Source organism: Gossypium hirsutum, chromosome D04 (assembly GCF_007990345.1).
Source record: "Gossypium hirsutum isolate 1008001.06 chromosome D04, Gossypium_hirsutum_v2.1, whole genome shotgun sequence".
Lineage (NCBI taxonomy): Eukaryota > Viridiplantae > Streptophyta > Magnoliopsida > Malvales > Malvaceae > Gossypium > Gossypium hirsutum.
This window is the reverse complement of record NC_053440.1, coordinates 4215613-4239299: the sequence shown is the minus strand read 5'-3', so window position 1 is coordinate 4239299 and position 23687 is coordinate 4215613. Positions and strand designations below refer to the sequence as shown.

Genomic DNA, 23687 nt, shown 5'->3' with positions numbered 1-23687 from the left:
GCAAGAGGAAGTCAATAATACCAGCCAAATTGAAAACCATATACCACTAGAAACTTGCACTTTTACAAAAATTACTTAATTAAAAATTTCATCATAAATAAATTAATTTGAGAAAAAATAAAAGGATAAATAACACCCAACTCTAAAAACAAAAACCACCTGAAAACGACAACGAGGCTCAAGTGCAGAACGGTAATGAACCATCTGCAAAATGAGAGGTCGACGAGTACCCATTTCAATTTTACGCACATTGAAACGGAATCCAAGCAAAGCTTCAAGGAGAGAGCTTTTTCCATCAGATTGACTGCCGAGGGCTACAATTTTCAGAAATCGGCAACTTCTCTCCAAAGGCTACTGCCATGGCTTGGAGGCGATTGTAGGCTTCGAAACGGGAAAGGGAAAGGGTAAGGGAAAGGGGTAGGGGAAAGGGAAGGAGAAGGGGAAAGGGGAGAAGAATGGGTCATTTTCCGGAAAATGTCTTACCGAATTCAAAACGGTAAGATATTTTCCTAAAACAGGAACTCCTTTTCCTGTGTTTTGTAAAATATTTTACAATAGGAAATCATTTTCCCCCAATCAAACACTGGAAAATGTAGAAAACCAATTCCGGAAAATATTTCCCATTATCAAACAGACCCTAAGTATGTAAGCGGTAAAATTTCTTAATGAAATTTTTATACAGTATTTATATCATACAATAGAACATAAAATAATAATAAAATAAAATTTTCAACTTTGGATTTCTGGTCCCAAAACCACTGTTCTAATTTCACTAAAAACGGGATGTTACACTTTGGCCCCCCTAAAATTATAAAAATTTGATTAATCCTTTAAAAATTATAAAGATATCACTACACCAAAACAGGCTTTTAGCGGCGCTTTTTTAGGCCTTTAGCGGCGCAAAAAAGCGCCGCTAAAAGTATTTGCGGCGCTTCGACAAGCGCCACAAAAAATGCCACCATTGACAGCGTCGTTAACTTTTGCGGCGTTTTTAGAAACAAATACCTTTAGCGGCGCTTTCCCACAAGCGCCGCTATAGACCATGACCTTTAGCGGCGATTTTCCCACAAACGCCGCTATAAACCATGACCCTTAGCGGCGCTTTTTTCACAAACGCCGCTATAGACCATGACCTTTAGCGGCGCTTTTATCACAAACGCCGCTATAGACCATGACCTTTATCGGCGCTTTTATCACAAATGCCGCTAAAGACCATGATATTTAGCGGCGCTTCTCGCAAAAACGCCGCTAAAAACATAACCTTTAAAAAAATTATTTTAATCAAATAATATTTATTTTTATAATAAATATTATATTATGTTTTATTTTTAAAATTTGAACTTTAAATATAATTTTAAGGATAAATAAAAAATTATTTAAATTAAATTTTCTATGAAAATTTTAACTTTAAAACTAAATATAAAAATTAATGAATTTAGTTTTAGAATTTAAAATAATAAATTAATAACACAATTAAAATCCAAAAGTTAGAACTCAAGTTGTTGTAAATATTAAAGTAAAAATAAAAATTTAGAATCAAAACTAAAATAAATAATACATATGAGAAACGACTAGTTGAACCTGCCTATGACTATACACATCGCAAGAGAATTGAGTTGAAGCTCTATCAGCAACATCTAGTTTCATTGGCACTGCAATTGGCACTCTTTTCCACCTCAAGATTGGAGGCAAAGTCTATGTCATCTAGGACTTTGGTGAAGAATCAAAAATTCCAGGGTCTGCACAAGGCTTTTGCACTTCTATTGCAGTTGAAAACCAAGGTATACCCCATTTAGCATAGAGCAAAATGTAGGCTTCCTGGGACAGCACAGCTTCTTATTCAGCACAAGTAACCTACAAAAGACAGAACATGACCATTATGCACTATTATTCTAAGTACCATCAAAATGTTATCGAGTATATTACAAGTTGACACTTAAATTTCAAACTTAGGATGGAAATTTGCAATATCAGTGAAATTATCAGATCCAAATGCTTGAAGAACAAGCAAAATATTTAAAGCAGTGGGGAAACAGAACCCTCTGTAAGGTATCCTTCATAAGCAAGAAACTTTCAACAAGAAACACATTGTATCCAGTTCAGAAACTGGATATGTTAGTAACTATCCTTAGTAAAAACCAAAATGCACATTAAAATGTGAACAAATTTATCAACGCTTACCCTTGAATCATTCATCTTATGCCACATTAAGAGAGGATCGAATGTAGCAAACATAGTGTCCAGAAGTAGGTCTAAATCCAGAATGTTTCACAACTGCAAATAGTTGATACCTCAGTTCCTCCTATTGCAAAAAGGATAACAAATGAAACAAGTTCAATAATCATGCATTAAACATAAATTTTGTCTTGTCTAATATGCTCACAAAACCAATAATCATGAATTCAAAATCTTTTAGATTATTTGATAAATAAAATATTTTATCTTTCTTGCCAATAAAATAAAATCAAATCAAATAAAAAATAAGAATCAAATTAGTTCAACTCAAGTCCTTAGTCAAATTTAATTAAACCTCAAGTTCTTTGTCAAAAGAAAAGAATATATATAAAAAAAACCAAGAAAACACATACCTAGTTATTAAAATGGATTAACCTATTTGTAATAATATAATAACTAAAAAAATTTATGACAGTATTCTTTTTATATAATGTTGGATTAATGAAAAACATTGATCTACAAATCAACTTAAGCCTTTTAGAGCAGAACTAAGGGGACCAAATTTATTGCTAAAACCTTGACGTGGTGGATGAACGTTTACAGCACATATACTTTGTTTTAGTTCCAGAATTAGACATGTCAAGATAACATCAAACCTTGAAACTAGGACCTTGGGTTTATGGCCAATAAAAGTTGTTTGAAGGCTTGGTTTAGAGGATATTTGGTTACTAGAAATAGAGACCTTATCAGCCGAACAATTTTGGTCACTAAGCATGGAGAAATTTTTTTCCCTGGTTAAGGATAACGCTCAAGGTTGTTTAAGCAAGCTGTCACACCTAGACACACTCAAAGAACTTACACTCCTGATTCTGGAAAACTTCTAACTGCCATGGTGATAAACCAAATGCACATGATGATATAGACATAATTTGAATGGAAATGAATAAAAAAATAAAGCAAAAGGACTCGACAGGCAACTATGTTATTCCTTTGAAGTAGCTTATAATTATTCATTAACACATGCATGTAAATAAGTATTTCCAGAAGTGTTCTTTTATTTTTCTTTACATCTTTACTTTTTCTTGAATCATTGGCATGGATGTCTTGTTGCAGGCAGTTGCAGAAATAATTGTTAACAATTACTTCAGTACAATGGGAATTAAACCAGTAAGTATGAAGTTGGATAAAGAAGGTTGGCAGAATAAAAGTTTAGCTAATATTTAGGTTTCTTTTTTAACCAAAGCTCATCTGTTCTACCAGCCTGATTAAACTAGACACAAAGTCAAAAGTGGTTCACACTTCACACACATGTAAGTGCATAGTGTAATACCCCGAAAATTTCTACAATAAGGAAAGTAAGATAATATCTCTGATATAGTAAAATAAGGAAATAAAGTGCTAAAAATGGGTAATTTTGAGTTATGGCAATATTGGGAAGTAAATTATAACATATTAATTCAAGACAGGATTAAATCGCAAAACTGAGAAAAGTTTTGTTACCCAAGAGTAAATACTTAAAAGTTGAGGGGTTAAAGTGTAAATATGAAAAAGTTAAAGGACCAATGGTGTAAATATTTTAAGGGTGGAATAATCTAGAAACTAAGAAAAATGGATGGATTAGGACCAAATTAAAAAAGGTAAAGAAGTTTGAGGGACTAAATCACAATTTTACCAAATTAAGTGATGACTCAAGGATAGAATTTTAAAAGATCATGAAGGGCAAAATGGTCAATTAGAAGAGAGAGAAATCTAGAAGATAATGATGATGTTGGAGATATTTTAGATTAATAAATAAATAAATATTATTTTATTAATATTTTAATTTGATTTTTTTTAAAATGATATTATTTTATTATTAATTTATTTAGTATATATATATGTGGAAAGAAGGATGAAAAGTAGCAATCCCCACCATTTTTGCATGCATTAACGTGAGAAGAAGAGGGGAAGAAAGAAAGCTTTGCTTTCTTTACAATTTGGTCCTTTCACCAAAAATCCACCATTTTTACTTAGAAATCAAACAAATTTCCATTGCCACCAAGAGAGAAAATTGACAAAGAGACTATGGGGAGCTAGAATATCAAGTTAGATTCAAGAAATAGAGGCTGGAGGAGAGAGAAAATCAAGTTAAAGATTGAAGTCAATTGAGCAAGGTAAGAACATCATGATTTCAATATATTTTTGAGTTTGATATTATTGAAAAAGTGTGAGATTGATGTTAATGTAGGGTTTTATTATATAAATTTATAAGTTCTTGATATGTTAGTGAAGAGAAAATAAGAGAAAGTGTTGAGAAATAGTGTAAAAAAAGAAAATAAGAGTGTTATAGACTTAGTAATCAATATTCTGCACTAAAGCAGTTTTGGACAGCAGCAGTAGGTTAACTTTGAAAAATCACCATAAATTGTGGAAATCGAATTATAGGATGAATAAAATATGAAATTAAATATTATTGAGTCTAGTTTCACATAGAAGAAACATTGTAAGCAATGAAATTATAAATTATGAGATATAATAGGTTATGTGAGATAAGGTCAGAATGATTTCGAGTTCCCTGTTCTGACTTTGGAAAATCATTAAAAAATTTAAAAAAATAATTATGGGATAAAATTTATATTATTAGAATATTTTATGAGTCTATTTTCAAATAAAACAAACGGAAACATCATCCAAATTCTTTACAATTAGATAATTCATTTTTAGTGAAGAGTGGTCGGAACTGTCAGACAGTGAAATAGGGGAAACTTTAAAGAATAAAATTTACCATTTAGGTGAACCAAAAATTCTGAAAATTTTATGGCAAGAATATATGTGAGTCTAGTTTCATTTAAAATTAACGGATCTTAATTTTGATTTCTTTAGCTCAAGATACAAATAGTTTAGTGACTATGACTCAAATGGATAGCTTTGATTAAATTTACAAGAAAATAGTGAAAATTATAGACAATATTACTTATAAGCATGTTATATAAATTAAGGATGTGGAATGGAGAGGAGGAGGAGGAAAATAAATGTATGAATATTATGGATTTGCATTACAAATGGTTAATTTACATGATTTGGGTTCGAGGACTAAATTGAATAAAAGTAAAACTTTAGGGGCAATTTTGGAAAAATGTAAAAAATGACCAAATTTCATGAAATGAGTTGTTTTATTAAAATGAAAAATTAATTTAGATCAACATCGGGTAGAAAATCGAGAAAATGGAAAATTACCAAAATGCTCTTGTATTTTAGTATTTTTACAATTTAGCCCGGTAAGTTCGTGTAACTTGAGTTATGTTCTTAAATGCTTGAAATGTTTGTTATTGATGTGAAAATGAGTTGGATGTTTATTGTATGATAATTGATGAAGTATTGATATTCTTGATGAAAAGAGAAAATAAATCCCGGTTGAATGAAAGGAAAATTCGATGGATCTCTGAAAAGGAATTGACGGTAAAAAGGATCTAGCCCGGACGGGTGATCCTATCCTGATATAGCCCTCCCGAAGAATATGTGTGAAAAAGATCTAGCCCGGACGGGTGATCTTGATATAGCCCTCCCGAAGAATATGTGGAAAATGGATTTAGCCCGGACGGGTAATCCGAATTAGGGTCTGAATTTAGCCTGGACTGGTAATTCAGATCCAAGCTCATTAGAGTAATTGTCATTGCAGGGGATTTAGCCTGGACTGGTAATCCCGACAATACTCTATGAGTTTATATTACAGGGGATTTAGCCTGGACTGGTAGTCCCGCTGTAAGGATGAGGTTCGCGGGAGTGTGCTATCTTGCAGGGGATTTAGCCTGGACTGGTAATCCCGCTGTAAGGATGAGGTTCGCGGGAGTGTGCTCTCTGAAATGGAAATGTGTGCACATGAATATGAATTGACGGACCCGGAATTGTACACTAAAAGTGTACCTCTGAAAATCCATCGAATTTCTGAGAAATTCAACGGGATAAATATGGAAAATAATAAGGGTATTAGAAAATATGGAATTGAATTATTATTGGTATTGATCTGAAATAAATGTAACCATTGATATTTAAATGATATAACGGGTAAAGTTTTGAAGTGAGATAACATGAATTTGAAATGAACTATTACTGGTATGTACAAAATTCATGAAAATGATGGTACATGAAATATCGAAATAATGAAATGGAAATGAAGCATTAAATTGCATGAGTATGTATCGGGTTTCGTAAGCCCTAATTATTATGATCATAATATTTTGAAGGTATATTATGAAAAATTATAAAAAGCATGTTAATAATTTTGAAATTTTTAATTTAGATGAAATTTATAACTCGGTTAAATACGTTTACAAGCGTATGGGTTCTGGTAATGCCTCGTACCCTATTTCGATGTTGACTACGGGTAAGGGGTGTTACACATAGTGCTACATTATGGGTGATTGGGTATGTCACCACCAGTGAAAAGTTAGATTTCAACAATTTCAATTTGCTTTTTATAATAGAAAGGTTTGCTTAGCTAAATGAACTATGAAATCTAAAGAGCTACGCCGATGGTGGCCCTAGACTATGAAATTATGAAATTATTTGGTTAAATTACCTGCGAGGTCTCTGTATTACTAATACAACCAAAGCAAATCCACTTAGAAAATGGTTCATCTAATCACGTTAATGCAATTATAAACTAGTTTCACATATATGTGCCTAAAAGAACTACTATTTAAGCAAATATAATTAAGAAAATACCGCTAGAATCCCCATTCAGAACAGTTATCTGCCGTGCTGATGCCAGTTGCCTGCTCTCCGTTGACAAACGACACACCTACAAATTGATAGAAAAAGATCAATATTACAACCAAAAGATTTAAACTTTAAGCTCTATTTCCTCATATACCTGAGCTAGAAGTGCATCTGAATCATCAGCTTGCTCCCCCGACTTTTCGAGTCCCTTCACTAGTGACTGCCAAATCAGGAAAAAAGGAGTTAAAAGCTAAAATTAATAGACGAAAAAGAATGAAAAGTAGAAACCTAGTCAATCAACACAAAATCCAAAGGAAAAATATTTGAATCATACGGCAAGGAGAAACTAGCAAATCAAAACAAACAAAACGATCAAAACTAACCTGCAATTCGCCTAATATGTTCGATAATTTACCGTTTTTCAGGAGGACAGTACCCGTATAACCTGGAAACGAAATTAACAAGTTGAAGTCAAAATTAAAACAGTAAGAAAAATAAAAAAGAAGAATTGAAGTAAGAAATTCAGTTGGAACGGTATTGGCGCCGGCTAAGATCAAGATCTTCGACAAACCTACTCCGGTTTGCATAGTCATGACAGTGTTTTCGAAAAAATTAATCATATAAAAAGCAGAATATGTTGCATTAGTAAGGAACAAGAAAAAGACGTTTAGGAGGGGGGAAAGTTGGGATTTTAGGGTGGAAAGTTGGGGATTTCGGAGGGGGGAATTTTTATAAAATGGCGCTAAATTTTTTAAAGTGAAATGTTTTTTGTGGCGTTTTTTATAAAAACGCTGCTATTGCTTACTTTTAGCAGCGTTTTTATGACGCCGCAAATAATTTTTCATTTTGAACAAAATGACGCCGTTTTGCTATTCTAAAATTTTTTTTATTTTGTTTTTTTATAAATTGATTTATTTTTTGCGGCGTTTTTTATAAAACCGCCGCCATTTCACTTTGAACAAAATGATGCCGTTTTGTTATGCATGAAATTTTTTATTTTATTTTTTTAATAAATTGATTTATTTTTTGCGGCGTTTTTCTATTTCTCACCTTTAGCGGCTTTTTTCAAAAAAATGCCGCAAAAATTTTTTCATTTGGAACAAAATGACGCCATTTTGCTATTCTAAAATTTTTTTATTTTATTTTTTATAAATTGATTTATTTTTGCGGCTATTTCATTTTGAACAAAATGACGCCGTTTTGCTGTGCTAAAAATTTTTTATTTTAATTTTTTTATAAATTGATTTATTTTTTGCGGCGCTTTTATAAAAGTGCCGCTATTGCTTCCTTTAGCGGCGTTTTTTTTGAAAAACGCCGCAAAAATTTTTTCATTTGGAACAAAATGACGCCGTTTTGCTATTCTAAATTTTTTTTTGTTTTTTATAAATTGATTTATTTTTGCGGCGTTTTTGTAAAAAAACGCCGCTATTTCATTTTGAACAAAATGGCGCCGTTTTGCTATGCTAAAAATTTTTTATTTTAATTTTTTTATAAATTGATTTATTTTTTGCGGTGCTTTTATAAAAGCGCCGCTATTGCTTACCTTTAGCGGCGTTTTTTTGAAAAAAGCCGCAAAATTTTTTCCATTTTGAACAAAATGACGCCGTTTTGCTATTCTAAAATTTTTTTATCTGTTTTTTATATATTGGTTTATTTTTTGCAGCCTTTTTATAAAAAACGCCGCTATTTTATTTTGAACAAAATGGCGCCGTTTTGCTATGCTAAAATTTTTTATTTTTTTTTTTATATATTGATTTATTTTTTGCGGCGTTTTTCATTTTGAACAAAATGACGCCGTTTTGCTATTTTGGTTTTTATTAATTGATTTATTTTGAACAAAATAATTTTTATAAAAAAAAACAAGTACTCTCAAAATAAATATTTTATATTTTAATAAGAAAACAAATGATAAAATGGTTGTAATTAATTATTAAGTTAGAATTATCTAAATTAAATAATTACCTATATATCCATATCATTTTTATTTTTGTATTTTTTTCTTATAATTTGGTCTTCTCCAAAATAAATAATTATGTATAAATATTCATATCAATCTATTACTTTTTTTAACTTATTTATTAATTCTATTTAAACTAATATTTAAATATATCAAATTTTTTAAATATAAAAGCATTAATTAATTGTATAAAATTTTATCATTTAACAAATCTCAAGTAAACCTTAACCTTAAACCCTCTAAATTAACCATTCAATACATATAAAGTCTATCTATTATATATCTCTTAAATAATTTAAACAATACTCATAATTTCAATATATTTGATTTATTATTATTTATTTTACAATTATATAAGAACATATTTAAAATATAAATTAAAAAAATAATTAATCTAAACTCAAAACCTTAACTCGACCCCTGAATCCCTAAACCTTAAATCCCTAACTCTTAACCCTAACATCTAACCCCTAAACCTCTAACCCCAAAACCTTACATCCCAACCCTTAAACCATAATCCCTAATTCATAATCCCTAAATCCATACTCCCTAAACCTTAAATATGAACTCCTAAACCGGCTTTAAATCTTAAATTAATCATATACCCTAAACTAAAAACCCTAAACAAAATTATTATTATCTCTTTTACAATTATATAAGAACATATTTAAAATATAAATTAAAAAATAATTAATCTAAACCCAAAACCCTAACTCGACCCCTAAATCCCTAACTTTTAATCCCTAAACCCCTAACCCTCTAACCCCTAAACCTTAAATCCTAACACCTAATCCATAATCCCTAAACCCATACTCCCTAAACCTTAAAATATGAACTCCTAAACCGGCCTTAAATCTTAAATAAATTATATACCCTAAACCAAAAACCCTAAACAAATTTATTATTATCTCTCTTACAATTATTTTAAATAATAGCATTTTAATTTTTCCGTGTGTTTTATTTCAAATTATTTCTACGTGTCATTACTTTTTTCTGAAGATTTTAAATATTCAATTAGAAATAAATTGAATTTTATTTATTATGAATAAACCAATTAAGATAAAATATTTTTAGCGCGCATTAGCGGCGCTTTCATAAAAACGCCGCTAAATCCCCGAAAGCTCAGAAAATGGCGTCGTTTGACTAAGGTGATTTAGCGGCGCTTTCCCAAAAACGCCGCTAAAGCCCTGAGCATTAGCTGCGCTTTCATAAAAACGCCGCAAAATCCCCGAAAGCTCAGAAAACAGCGTCGTTGGGCTTAGGTTTTTTTGCGGCGCTTCCCCAAAAACGCCGCTAAAGCCCTGAGCATTAGCGGCGCTTTCCTAAAAACGCCGCTAAATCCCCGAAAGTTCACAAAACGGCATCGTTGGGCTTAGGTTTTTTTGCGGCGCTTCCTCTAAAACGCTGCTAAAGCCCTGAGCATTAGCGGCGCTTTCTTAAAAACGCCGCTAAATCAACAAAAGCTCACAAAACAGCGTCGTTAGGCTTAGGTTTTTTCAGTTGCGATTTCCGTAAAGCGCCGCTAATGATCGATCTTTAGCTGCGTTTTTTATCCAAATGCCGCTAAAAACGCCGCTAAAAGCCTGTTTTGGTGTAGTGTATAGATTATAAAAGATTAAAATTTCATCCGGCCCCCTAAAAAATTGTTCTGGCTTCACCCCTGATCATTCGATAAAATTCATACTAATAACAGCCCAAGCCCTATCAGGAATAGGAAAGGGTTGAAGGAGGTCAGGAGAAGCTGATAAATCTACTTTGCATTTTTGGCATGTTGGACATTCCTCATCCAATTTTTTACATCCCTAGACAAGTCTTTGAGATTCTGTGTCTTATGGTATGTACTCCTGAGTGGCCACCTATTGTTCCAACATGGAAGTACTGAAAAAGGTCCCTCCTAAGGTCGGCATTGCTACTAACAACAACCTTACCCTTTCTTCTCAAAATTGCGCTATCCCAAGTAAATTTGGAGTGAGCATGGAGTTGTTGTTGTAATTCTTGGATCAGGTGTTGTAACTTAGTATCAATGGACACATAATTCACAATTCTATCCCACATTCCAGACCAAATAGTGCTAACCACACATTGAAGTAGTTGGCCCTCCTATTCATGTGATCTTCTACACAAAGCATCAGCCACAGTGTTCAAGGAACCCTTCCTATATGCAATGGAATAGTCATACCCCAACATTTTTGTCACCTATTTCTGTCGGTATGGTGTGATGGCTAGCCTATTAGATAAGAGTTTAAGGCTTTGATGGTCTGTTCTTATCAAAATGAACCTCCCAACCAAATATGAATGTCATTTCTTCACTGCTAGTAAAATATCCAACATCTCTTTTTCATAAATTGACAGAGCTAGATGCCTAACTCCCAAGCCTTTGCTAAAAAATGCTATTGGCCTCCCCTTTTGTTGTAATACAACCCCAACTCATTGCAGGTTCGTTATTGACATTTTTAGGGCCTTAGGCGAAACAATAAATTGGACCCTTCTAAAAAAATTATAAAATGTAATACAATAAAATAAAATCATACACTAGTAATTTCATTAAAATAATATGTTTTATGAGATTAAGCGAATAAATAATTTTTCTAACAATTTAAAAAATATATATTTTTCATTCAATCTACTCCTATGTCATCAACTACAAAAACACAAAAAATCATTAAAAAATGGGTTCTACGAGCATTTTGATATGCAAAATCATTAATGATAACATCAATATCAATATCTTCCAAACAATCCTTCTCGATTGATAAAATTGCCAAACCATTCAACCGTTCTTATGACATTGACGACCTCAAGTATGTTTTGATTAACTTTAACTTTGAAAAACTTCTTTTAGTTGATGTCACAGTCAAAAGGACCGTTAAAAAATTCTATTAGCAATTGAAACATTCGGATAGCAATCTGCAGATTTGACAAACTCAAGAATTTCAATGGTTAACATGAATTCATTTGGTAAAGTAAATTGCAACACTTTCAATTCAAAGAAAAGATCATTTAAATCAGCATCTGATGAATCACATGAGAAAAAGTAGAGTGAAAAGTAGCACAGTATTCTCTCAATTTCTTTTCATCCAATGACTTTAAATTGTTTAAATCAAGCAAAAACCCAAAAATACTTTCAAATGTTTTTAGTTGCTCAAATCTGCTCTTCAAAGAAGTAATTGTCATGTCTACAATAACTAAAAAATAATCAACTCTAAATAATTCATCAGTCGATTAAATTTCTTCGTCCTCTTGATTATTCTCACCAAATTATTTTTTTAATAACATGACGCTTTGTTGGAAGGGTAGGCTCTACATTCATATCAAGTGCAATATTCATACTAGAAGTAAAGTCTTCAACTCTATATTTTTCAAAATATGACAATACACCTTCTAATTCCTTTATGGTGGTGTCAATGTACATAGACTTAGATTGCAATTTCTTACTCAACATATTTTATAGCAAATAAAGTTTCATACCAAATTATCATACCAAGCAAAAACTCAAAACTCTCAAGTGCATTGACCAAACTCTCAACTTCACTCTTTGACTTTGCATCATCACAAGATTCATATAATTCCGACAAAGTCAATCTTATTTTGGGAGTTTGAAATCTAATGACTTTAATACTTTTAATTCGACTCTCCCAATAAATACTAGATAAAAATTTCACAATTAATTCTACTCTCCTAATGAGTACCAAATTACTAACACTGTATTGAATAGGTTAGAAAATAATCCTTAAATCTGGCTTATTACTTATTTTGAAAATTACACTTTTTTTAAATTTAATATGACCTTTTTTAGGGTTTTATTATGACATTTATATTCTTTAATAAAAACAAATTTTATTTAAAATTTGTAAACTAATTCAAAGATTATTTTCATCGTTAATAATAAATTAGTAAAAAAAATGATGGAATTATTAAGTATAAATGAGAAAATTTAGGAACAATTCTGATGGCTTTACAAATTAGATGGACCAACCAAGAAACTGTTGAGTTGTCAATCAAAAAGTGGTGACACTTATGTAGCTTAATTTTCCATATTTGAACCAAAACTCCACTATAGAAATTTTCCATATTAGATTAGCAAAATGAATTGAGATTTATAAAAAAACCGAATAAAATTTTACTTATTTTTAAAAATATAAAGATAAATTACACCAACAGTTACTCAATTTTAGTGCAACTGATAAAACAGTTGCTTTGATTTCAATTCAATCATTCAACTTTTGAAAAATAACAAATCAATCGCTAACGTTATCGAAAAGTGACAAATCAGTCACCTATTAACATTTTTTGACAAAGACAGTTGATGTGGCCAGTTAACTTGCCACATTGGATGAGGCAAAGTTGAATGACTGTTTTTTTTCATCCTTTCTTTTTCATTTTTTAATAAATGGCCCAATATTTTTACTTTTTACGTAAATGACCCAATATGTTTATACTTCTTCTCCATCCCAACAATCACTGTTTTCAAATATGATGACTTGCTTCACTCTACCATCAATCTCTTTTGTCTTTTTGTCTACCTTCCAATCTCTCCCCATCCAGATTCTGCCATTCCAAAATCCAAACCACAACTTTCAATCTATGCCATCATGGTTGCCATTGTTGTGTTGCCAAACCACAGTTTCCAATCTTATGTCGCCAAAACCAAAAACAACTATTGCAACCCAACTGTTTATGAAATGTCATAATGAGCTACCATTTTCGATTACCAACCCAACCTCCCAAATGTGGCAATCATTGATTCAAACTCAACTGTGACAGCAACAACCGCATCATTTTATCCTTAAACCATCGCAGATTCTACGTCCAAAGCATTTGGTACGAATACTCTATGGTCCAAGCTATCGATGTGGCTAGAAGAAGAAGACCTGAGATGAGATGACCTAAGATGGTGCATTTGGCCAAATACGACAAAGAAAAGCTCTCGACTGTTCCCCTCACCAGAATGGTTCTTTGTGAAGCTTGCCCCACCGTCGTCGCCGCAATCCACAACCTCATGCTGTTGTTGAACCACTCTAGAATTTTTCTCTTCTTCTTCTCCTCCTTTTCTTTTTTTCTTTTTCTTTTACTGCCTAGCCCAACTAGGGTTATAAATTGGGGTCGTTTATACAATGAGATGACAAGTCATCTTTTTGTTACATTTGTAACAGAAAATGGTTAAAATGATTGATTTGTTATTTTCAAAAATTAAGTGATTAAATTGAAATCAAAGTGATTGTTTTACCACTTGTATCAAAATTGAGTGACTACTAGTATAATTTACCCAAAATATAATCAACAAAAAATCTATAATTTTTTAAATATTTGGATTTGTCTAAGTTTAGTTACATAAATATAACTATTTGAATTTTGCAACCATTAAAAAATACAATATTTAAACTTATTATCTATTTTTTAAAAAATAAAAAGTTTATGAGTTAAACCCATTTATAATATTAGCATATTTTATATTTATCCAAATCAACCCAAAATAAAAATCTCAATTTGTATAATTTAAGCCCAATTATTTTTTTAAAGAATTTAAAAACTATTTTTATGTAAATTATAGTATTGTTGTTTTCTTAATTTTTTTTAAATGTCTAATTTCATATTTATTAGTTTTAAAATTTAAAAAATAGTCGCATTTTTAAAATGGTTACATTTTATGTTATATATTACCTTAAAAAAAAGTATATATTACCAATAGAAAACAAGACAGCCTTGAATGCTGAAACCTAAAATCAACTCATTTCCAAACAAGCTCAAATAGAATTATGCCATTAGTTTTAAAAACACAAAATAAAAAATTACACCCTTTAAAACTCTTTTATATAATAATAAAAAATGTAATTTTTTTACGATTTAACTTAATAACTAAGTTTATTTGATACATCTAGTTTTTGTTCATTTTAATACTTGAACTCAGTAACTAGATCATTTTGCTTCATGAATTTGAAAATTGTAAAAATTTAATGACGTGGTACAATCTCAAATCTAATCTTAACGAAATTCAAAGTTAAACCAAAATTGACCTAGTTGTCAATTTCAATAATGAAGTTAGATGTAAAAATATATATACAGATACCAAAATGAACCTAGTTGTAAAGAGACCCAATGTTGTCCATAAAGAGTGAGGTAGGGATATCAATGACAATGCAATTTCATGTTAAAATTTTATTTCCTATACATTGCCTCCATTGCTTGCAGCTAACACCAGTTTATAGCTATAACAATGAGGTAAAAAGAGAACAAGAATAAAGTATTTCATATTTAACATTATCCAAAAAGAACCTTAGGCGTGATGCAATGCATATAAACAATCCATAGTCAGAAAGAACATACAATTGACATCAACATAATTGCACTCTTCATAATGTATTTCTGATTCCTTTTCCCTGGATAAAAAAACCAATAGAGAACCTAAACTACATTGGGCTGCATGCAACCTTACAAAAACTGAAAAGCTCAAGCTAGAGAAGGGGTCCCATAAGACACTCAATACTAGAATTTAAGCATATAGAAATTTTGTCAATCCAGATACACAAAGTCCAGCCCAGATTGAATAATTTTGTCAATCCATGCAGCTTTCCTCGGCCTACCATGGATGTCATCATGCTGTTTTCTAGTAAGAACTTGGAGCACTTTAGACAGGAGTAGAGGCTAAGGCAAGATTTTGGTGTCAGGTTTGTCATTAGAGGCTAAGTTACTCAAAATGGTGAAATAGACCAATATGGTTCATTATGAAAAAGTACTACAAACTACAGTAGCAATAGGAGTGAATGAAAGCAATAGGGAGGTTGCGGCAATAGGAAAGAAAGGTAAGGTTCTTTGGTGACTATAATAGAGAGATTTCTAGTTGTAAATTTTGATGGAGTCATAGGAAGTATAACATCAAGTTTTCAAACAGTCATATGAGATGCTAATAGTTTCATCGCAGAATGAAGACCAAATGCATAAAGCACTACAGCTTCAAGCGGTGAAGCACAAGCTCACACCATACTGAAAGGAATGTAGCAACCAAAATTAGATTGTACAAACAAGAATGCAATTGTTGAGATTCATAGGTGGCTGTAGGTAGTTTAATTTGCAAGTTTGAAGGCTACCAACATCATTGTATATATGAACATGTGCTCCTTGACAATTTGCATATCTGGTGATGTCCTTTCCCATGTGATCAAAAGGCTAATAAAAAGGCATGGAACCAAACAGTAAAACAAAGGCAAAGTCATTAATATTAAACATTGGAGCACAAAACACCTATGACTTATGATTTAATACATCAAAAAATTAACAGCAGAAAAATGATTACTGAGACTTCAAGCCTGATAAGCAATTGTTGTCCAAAGCAGTTCTCTTGTGGATGATTTTGCCCACTGCTATTGATATCATCCAGACACCCAATCCAATGAGTTGGGAGGCTTGATTGTGCAGCTGACATAGGGCCCAGCATAACCTTTCATTGTCACAAAAGTGCTAGTAGCCATGTGCTATTAAAATTAGGGGTCATAATTCATAAAGATTGAAACATCAGCTAACATCACAGTATGTCAAAGATGTTGGGGTCATATAAGCTGACATTGCTTTACATATAAAAGGTGCTGAAGCTGAGTTTGTTAAAGGCTGCTTGGTTGTCATTTAGACGTGTCCATCCTTAGATTCCATCTGGTTGGTGCTTTTGCCATTAAATTTAGCTTCACTTTTTTATTAGAAAAAGCAAAAGCACCAATAAAAGGATCCTTAATTAAATATCTTTTGCTAAAAAGTCAGTACTTTCGACAATAAAAAAAAAATTTGTGATAAAAATAACTCCTAGAATCACTCGCTCGATTTTTTTTTATTACAAAATTGCTATTTTTTAATTTATCAAAATATTGATCTTGGGAAAATCCCCAAAATATGTTTCTTTTTTAATTTTTATTATTGAATGTACATCACATTGAACTTGTCATGAATTTGTCAGGCCTGACCTTCATCAAGGTCAAGCTTACACATTCAATAATTCCAATTAAAACCGTTCCCATCTTAACCATCAAAACCTCACATTAAAACTACAATTAAAACTGTTCCCAGCTACCTGTTAAAACCCTACACTAAGTTGAATGTGGGGTTTTAACAAGTAGATGGAATGGTTTTAATGGTATTTTAATTGAAATTACAGAATATGTAAGCCTGACATTGCCATCTTGGGTGTCAAGAGGTCTGACAACAAATTCCCGTCAATTGGGTTAAGATTCAATCCATTACTTTTTCATCCATTAATATTCAATACATTAATCATCACCATTCAAATGTGTAGAATCCATTTATTAAATATAAAAATCTTGTGAATGATGGTTAAACATGTATCAGATAGTAATGAACAAAAAAGAAATAGAGGGGAGCCAAATCCCTCCCACAAATGCAATTATAGTCAATAATAGGAAACACGCTCTAGACCTGCATTGCTATGGCAGTCCATCATAGATAGCATGATCTAACCTTGCATTGCTTCAAGACTTCATTTTTCTTGAAGCACCCATGTCCAACGGGTATAAAAAAAATGGTGAGTAAATATGACACATCAAAGACATAGAAAAACTTACAAAAAAATGATCATACTCATGTTAGACACATCAACATCAAACACTCATACTTAAAACCCCAAATAACAAAAATATAAGCATTGAGCTTCACAGGGACAACTAAAACTATGTACATAAAAACATTCTTAATCATTTTCATAAGATGTATAAACAAACACGGATAAAAGCAAAATACAAACATATAATAACAAATTGACAAAAACCATGGATAAGTGCATTATCTAAAGAAACCAAATATGTCATTACCCACCCTTTGTACTATCTTATTCTTATATAAATTGTGAAAAATCTTCAAACAAGTAATGCTATAACACTTAAACATCCAACCATAAAGTTAAATATATATAATAGTTTGGTTTCACATGTAATATTTACCCTTCACTACACTGATTTATCTAAGCCGTTTTGGTATAAATACAAAAGGCCAAAACCCTAAAAGGCAGGCTGCAATTCCACATTTTATACCAATAAATAAATTTATAATGCAGCACTAGACTACCGAAGTAAGCTTCCAAATGTTTATGAATAAGTCAAACTGATAAACGCTGGTGATCTAATCACTCTTAAAAGCTATTCACTTTAGTCCTTGAGCATGTATGGAGCAGGGCACCGCCCATATTAAAACAGTTCAAACCTTGATTTAAACTAAGATTATTGGATTTTGCGATTAGCTAAAAAAATGAAGCAAACATAGCTAGCGACTAAAGAAGCTTTAACACACCCACAAAATGAAATAAAAAAGGAAACCAAATTGGAATTAGAAAATCAGAAAAAGGAGGGAAGGATGACAGAAGAAGAAAATTGAACCTTCAGAGCTATGAAAAGCCAAACATCACAAGGTCCAGGAAGGAGGCATTGAGGGAAGGCCAAGTTGATTAAGGGAAAGCGAAGAGGGAGAAGAAGAAGAAACACGAGCAGCCATCGAAATTCAGATTGAAAACTATATTGGAAAATAGAACATCACGCTCCCCTCAGATTTTTTTGGTTTCATCTACATGTTTCTGGCCGCTTCCAGTGTTGTCTTCACTTGTCTTTCTCACTCTCCGCATCACCGCCGCAACCGAAGCCAAATCCCTCGCCTATCACCCCCCCTTAAGGATACCGAGGGAGGGGTCTCTAATATTTTTATATAGGCAGTAGCGACGGGGGATTTTGGAAGGGTTTTTCGGCTTTCTCTTGCAGATACATGGGGGCTGGGGCCTTTTTCCCCTCTAATTCCCTAAGAGTCTTTCCAGCCCATAAATGACAAACCAGATTTAAAAGTGATTGACCTATTGGATTAGAGTCAATAGTGTTTGTCTGTGTGCATGTTGATTGAAATTTTAATTTATAATTGGATTTAAATGTAATTATTTATTTATTTTAGATCAATTTTAGTGAAAAAATATAGTAATTTAATTTATTTTAAAATCTTAATCTAAACCGAATTAAATATGAAAAAATCAAACCGAAGGTTAATTAGTTTTTTTAATTATAAAGCTTAAATGCTGAAAAAACTCTTGTAAAATAATTTAAAAAATCAAGACCTCTTAAAATATTTAAGAAAATAAATTAAATTGAGCCTTAGATTTTTAAAAAAATTTATTTTACAAAATTAAAATTAGTTTTTAATAATTATAAAAGAATATTTAAAAATATAGGGGATAATTTATATAAAAAATCTTAAAAACTAATATTTTTAGGGACCAATAAATTAATATAATTTAATCAATTCTTAAAAGAAATAAACATATTATTCTAAATTCTTCTACATCCAATGTCATCTCTAACCCAATTTAATTTTGGATAAACTACATCATAAGTCACCTAATTATGGGTTATTTTATTTTTTGATAATTTAACTATAATTTTTTTTTAAATTAGTCGTCTAACTAATCGATATTATTTTTTCCGTTTATTTCTATTAATTGCACTAAGAAATGATGTAGTAGTTGAAAAATCGATATAATAATAAATTTAATTCTCAATTTTATATCTTATATCGATTTGATCCTAATTAGTGAAGATAACCTAAATAATTAATTAAATACATTGACATGTTTATGTGCCTAGTCATTTTCATTTGTGTTTTTTTAACAAAAATTAACCGATATTTGGATAATAATATTATTATATTATGTCTAGAAAAAGCTAAAGGTATATATATAGTCCAAGCTGGCAACAATCACCGACCAAACAACCAACCGTCATTCAAAACTCGTCAGCTTTAAGGAACCACAACAACATCCAACTTCCGGCAAAGTTAATTATGACCACCACCAAATTACATTCTTAAGTGAACATTATAAAAGAAGGAAAACAAAACCATTTGCATTTTTTTAAAGGAAAATTTATTAATTAATTTAATGAATAGAACCATATAATTTAGGGAAAAAGAATAATAAATATTCGTTATAGATGGAGAAGGATAAACTCTATCAACACAGTAAAAACTTTAATCTCAGCATCAATAGAACATTTTGACACGATAATTGACTTTGTCACAACTCAAATAATACAAATCTAGAGTGATTGTAAGCACTTAACACAATAAAAAATACTTTTTTCTATATATATAATATGTTCTTTTGTATATTTATAATAACAATAATGTGAATTTTTAATTTTTTTAATTAAATTTGATTATTCGCTTTTAAAAAAGAATTAAATTATTTTATTTAAATAGAAATGTTAATTAAAATATTGATATTTTTGTGATGATGGCAATCTGTGTATACTTCATACTGACATTACACTATATGTCTTATATGTCATATCAACAAATAATTTAACAATTATGAAAAAAATTTAAAAAGAATATATATAATTCATAAAAAAATTAGCAATGTTTAAAAATTTAACGTTTTAGTCCATATTTCTGTTAAATAATAATAATTTGTTGGTAGCTAAATTTGACTCTTTTTAAAAGGTTGAGGATTAAATTTAGCTAAAAATATAAAGGCTAAATTGACAAATGATAATTTTGAAGACTAAATTTGACATTATGCCTAAGCAAAACAAAAAAAAAAAGCCTTGAAAGATTTGTTATCTTATCTTATATCTAGAGATAATAGCGGGTTGGATATCCACGTCTTTTGAATTATTCAAATTGAATTCGCAAAAATGTTTAAAATTTTGAATCTATTTATTATCTACAAATAATTTGATCATGATTATCCAAATTCAAATATGAGTTAATTTGTCAAATATCAGACTCAGCAAAAATGTAAATTAAAATTTTCTCCCATTTATCGAATATTTGAATCCACAATAAAAGTCTGAGTTCGTACTTGCATTATTTGTTGGATATCCAAATCTGTAAAAAAAAAATCGAGCTAAAAATTCTTTTGTAAAAATATATAATCAAATAAAAGTTTCTCATAATTAACAATAAAACTTAAATAAAATTCAAACAATACACTAGTTTCTAATGTTACATGCTATCCATGTGATTTTTAAGCATTTAATTTTTTAATTAGTTTTTAAACAATGTATTTCTAATTATTGTAATTAATTTATTATTCAATTTGTTAAATATAATTAAATTTTTTTATTCAAATATAATAAAAATATTTTTTTAAATAACATATTAAAAGATTGATATTTTGTCATTAATAAATTTTTAATAATATTTAAAAATTTAAATCAAAATTAAAATATTTGTACTTCAATATACAATATAATTTTACTATTTCCATCCAGTAAGTTTATTTTGTATTGGTCGATTGAGGAATGGAATAACTCTTTTCTGTTTGTGATGAAGCGTAATTGGCATCCCAGGAATTTTCCAAGTTGAATCTGTTGGAAAAAATCCGGCTTGAAAACAAATTTTTTATACAGTGAAAAATTAAAATTTTAAAAATCGATCCAATTTGTAATATTTATAACAATAAACTTTAAATTAAAATTGTACATGTGTTCAGATAGATGGATTATTGTCATTCTTGGCTTTCAACCAAACAATCTTTTTCATTATTCTCGTTACACGAATTGCTTCAAGTGTGGGTTCAAACAAATCGAATCAAATACAGAAACTAGAAATAGTTTTTTTTTTGTGAAAACAAAAATTCTCTTCTCAAATAGAAACCGGCATAATTGTTATTCTGAAAAAATATATTTAATAGTTAATAATATATTCTCTCTATTTTTCGACAGAGTGACAATATTTTAAAGTTTGTATTTGTAACTCTACTGGTGTCATCTATTTATAAGAAAGAAGGTAGAACCCTTATTGAATTGTAGAAGTTTATTTCAAATAGAAAAAATAAATTTCTTTTATAATTAGGAGTATAGGTTGCGACAACCTTAATTAATATTAACTAGGGTTAGTTGTCCACCCTATTACCATAAGGGACTTTTAGGCCTCTTTCATATCAAGTCAATTATAAGTACTTCCCGAACTTTTAACTGTAATGCTTTATAATTTGATTCAACCTAATATTTATTTTTCTATTTTTCAAAACTTTTAACTTAAATACTTTATAATTTGATTCAACCTAATATTTATTTGTCTATTTTTCAAAATAAACTTCAAAAATATATATCAAATAATTTTCCCATCTCAATTTTACCTCTGGTAAAGTTATGACGATTTTACCTCGATAAAATTTCGAGAAAATATATTTAATATTTAGCCGTTCAATTTATTCAATATGACCGAATGCTTTATTTTTATTTTCGAACTTTAAAATAGCTCAAAAAGATAACTCATTCTTCTTATAATTTTTTAGAATTTCATGTTCATTTGCAAATGAATCATTTCTCATTTTCATTTTTATTTCTGTTTCTATTTTCAGAAAACCACATTTATTTTCAAATGATTTCCTTTCTCCATTTTGAAGAAAACCATAACCATTTCTAAACGGCTTCCATTTCTCCATTTCTATTCCTTCTGCTCATTTTGATTTAACATTCAATTCATTTATGGTTTCAACGAGCCAGCGGAGGGACTTGATTTTTAATTAAGTTTTAGCTTTTCGCCTATTAATTATAAATTCATTTAGTCATGAAATTATTTCACTATAGTATCGTGACTGAGCTCTCCCTATTGACATGTTATTACGAAAGCAATTCAATTAGTGCTCGTTCATTAATGGCCTAGTAATAAGTGTGTTACCCTTATAAGATATCATTAATCTCTTTAGGATAATATTCGTTCTCCAAATATGATTCTATTTTGTTTCATGGTAACATTTACATCTTCCTTCATGAAAAGTCAATTACTATCAAATAGTAATAAAGTCATTCATCACAAATATGAACAACCTGTGACCACGTTTACTTTTCATCAACCATGCAATGCCAATTACACTATATATTGCAAAAATCATACATTCAACGCACCAACTTTCAGTTTCTTATCTATTTGAACTTAGGCTTTTACTTACATAAAAGTGTATGAGTCACGCATTATAATTCGTCATCCACTCAGAATTTAGGTATGCCACACAATGACCGTCACAAGTGAATAAATCTATAAACGGATTCAAGATCTATTCTTCTTGAGTTCAGTCTGATATATTGTCAATCCAGTTAGCCACATCTATGTCTCTATCTTCTGGGAGTTATTCACTCTGATGCCTAAAATAAAACATCTCCCCAATTAGACTTGATAGACAACATATTAATTTTTTTAATCAATTTGCTCATTTCTAATTAAACTAACGACATGTTTAAGTTTGTCTACCAATACAAGTTTTTTTTTCCATATCACGGTCCGACCATGTGATGCTGCTCAGTATTAGTTTAAATATTGGATAACCAATGAGCGACATTTGTTTTCATTTTGCTTTGCGTGTAAAAACCATTTAAGGACAATCATACAAAGTGTATTAACGTAATGATGAATTTGTTTTATTAATCAATCTGTTCGAAAATATTACAAGTTTACAAACAAATATACTACACTCAGAGTAACAAATCCCACATATACTTGCACGTGACTCTAAGAATACCAGTTATCCATTGCGTCTAGTTAGGCTTTCCGGACTTCCTAAAGAAAACATCAAACTTGTTGTAATTGATTGATAAGCTCGAGAATGCAATATGTCTTCAATATCGTTTTGAGTGCCTTGGCAATGTGGGTATTGAAAGAAAAGAAAAAATAAGAATCATTTGCGAATAGTAAGTAGTTTATAGAGGGATTGTTTTTGCTAATTTGAAAACCCGGGATTTGTGCTGACTGTTCTGCTTGGAGAAGCATTAAAGATAACACATTTTGGCATAGGAGGAATATGTATAGAGATAGTGGATCACCTTTTCAGAGTCCTCGATGTGGTTTGAATACAACTATGGTTTGAACATTAATGAGAACT

The 23687-nt window shown here is 30.5% G+C and overlaps 1 long non-coding RNA gene across 1 annotated transcript; it reads right to left on the bottom strand.

Moving 5' to 3' along the window:
- Window positions 1–15168: 15168 nt before the first annotated feature.
- LOC107959438 (uncharacterized) lies at window positions 15169–18621 on the bottom strand. Its single transcript, XR_001700820.2, has 2 exons — window positions 16122–18621; window positions 15169–15994 (listed from the first exon to the last, which is right to left on the bottom strand). It is a non-coding gene; the product is annotated as an uncharacterized lncRNA (long non-coding RNA).
- Window positions 18622–23687: the final 5066 nt, after the last annotated feature.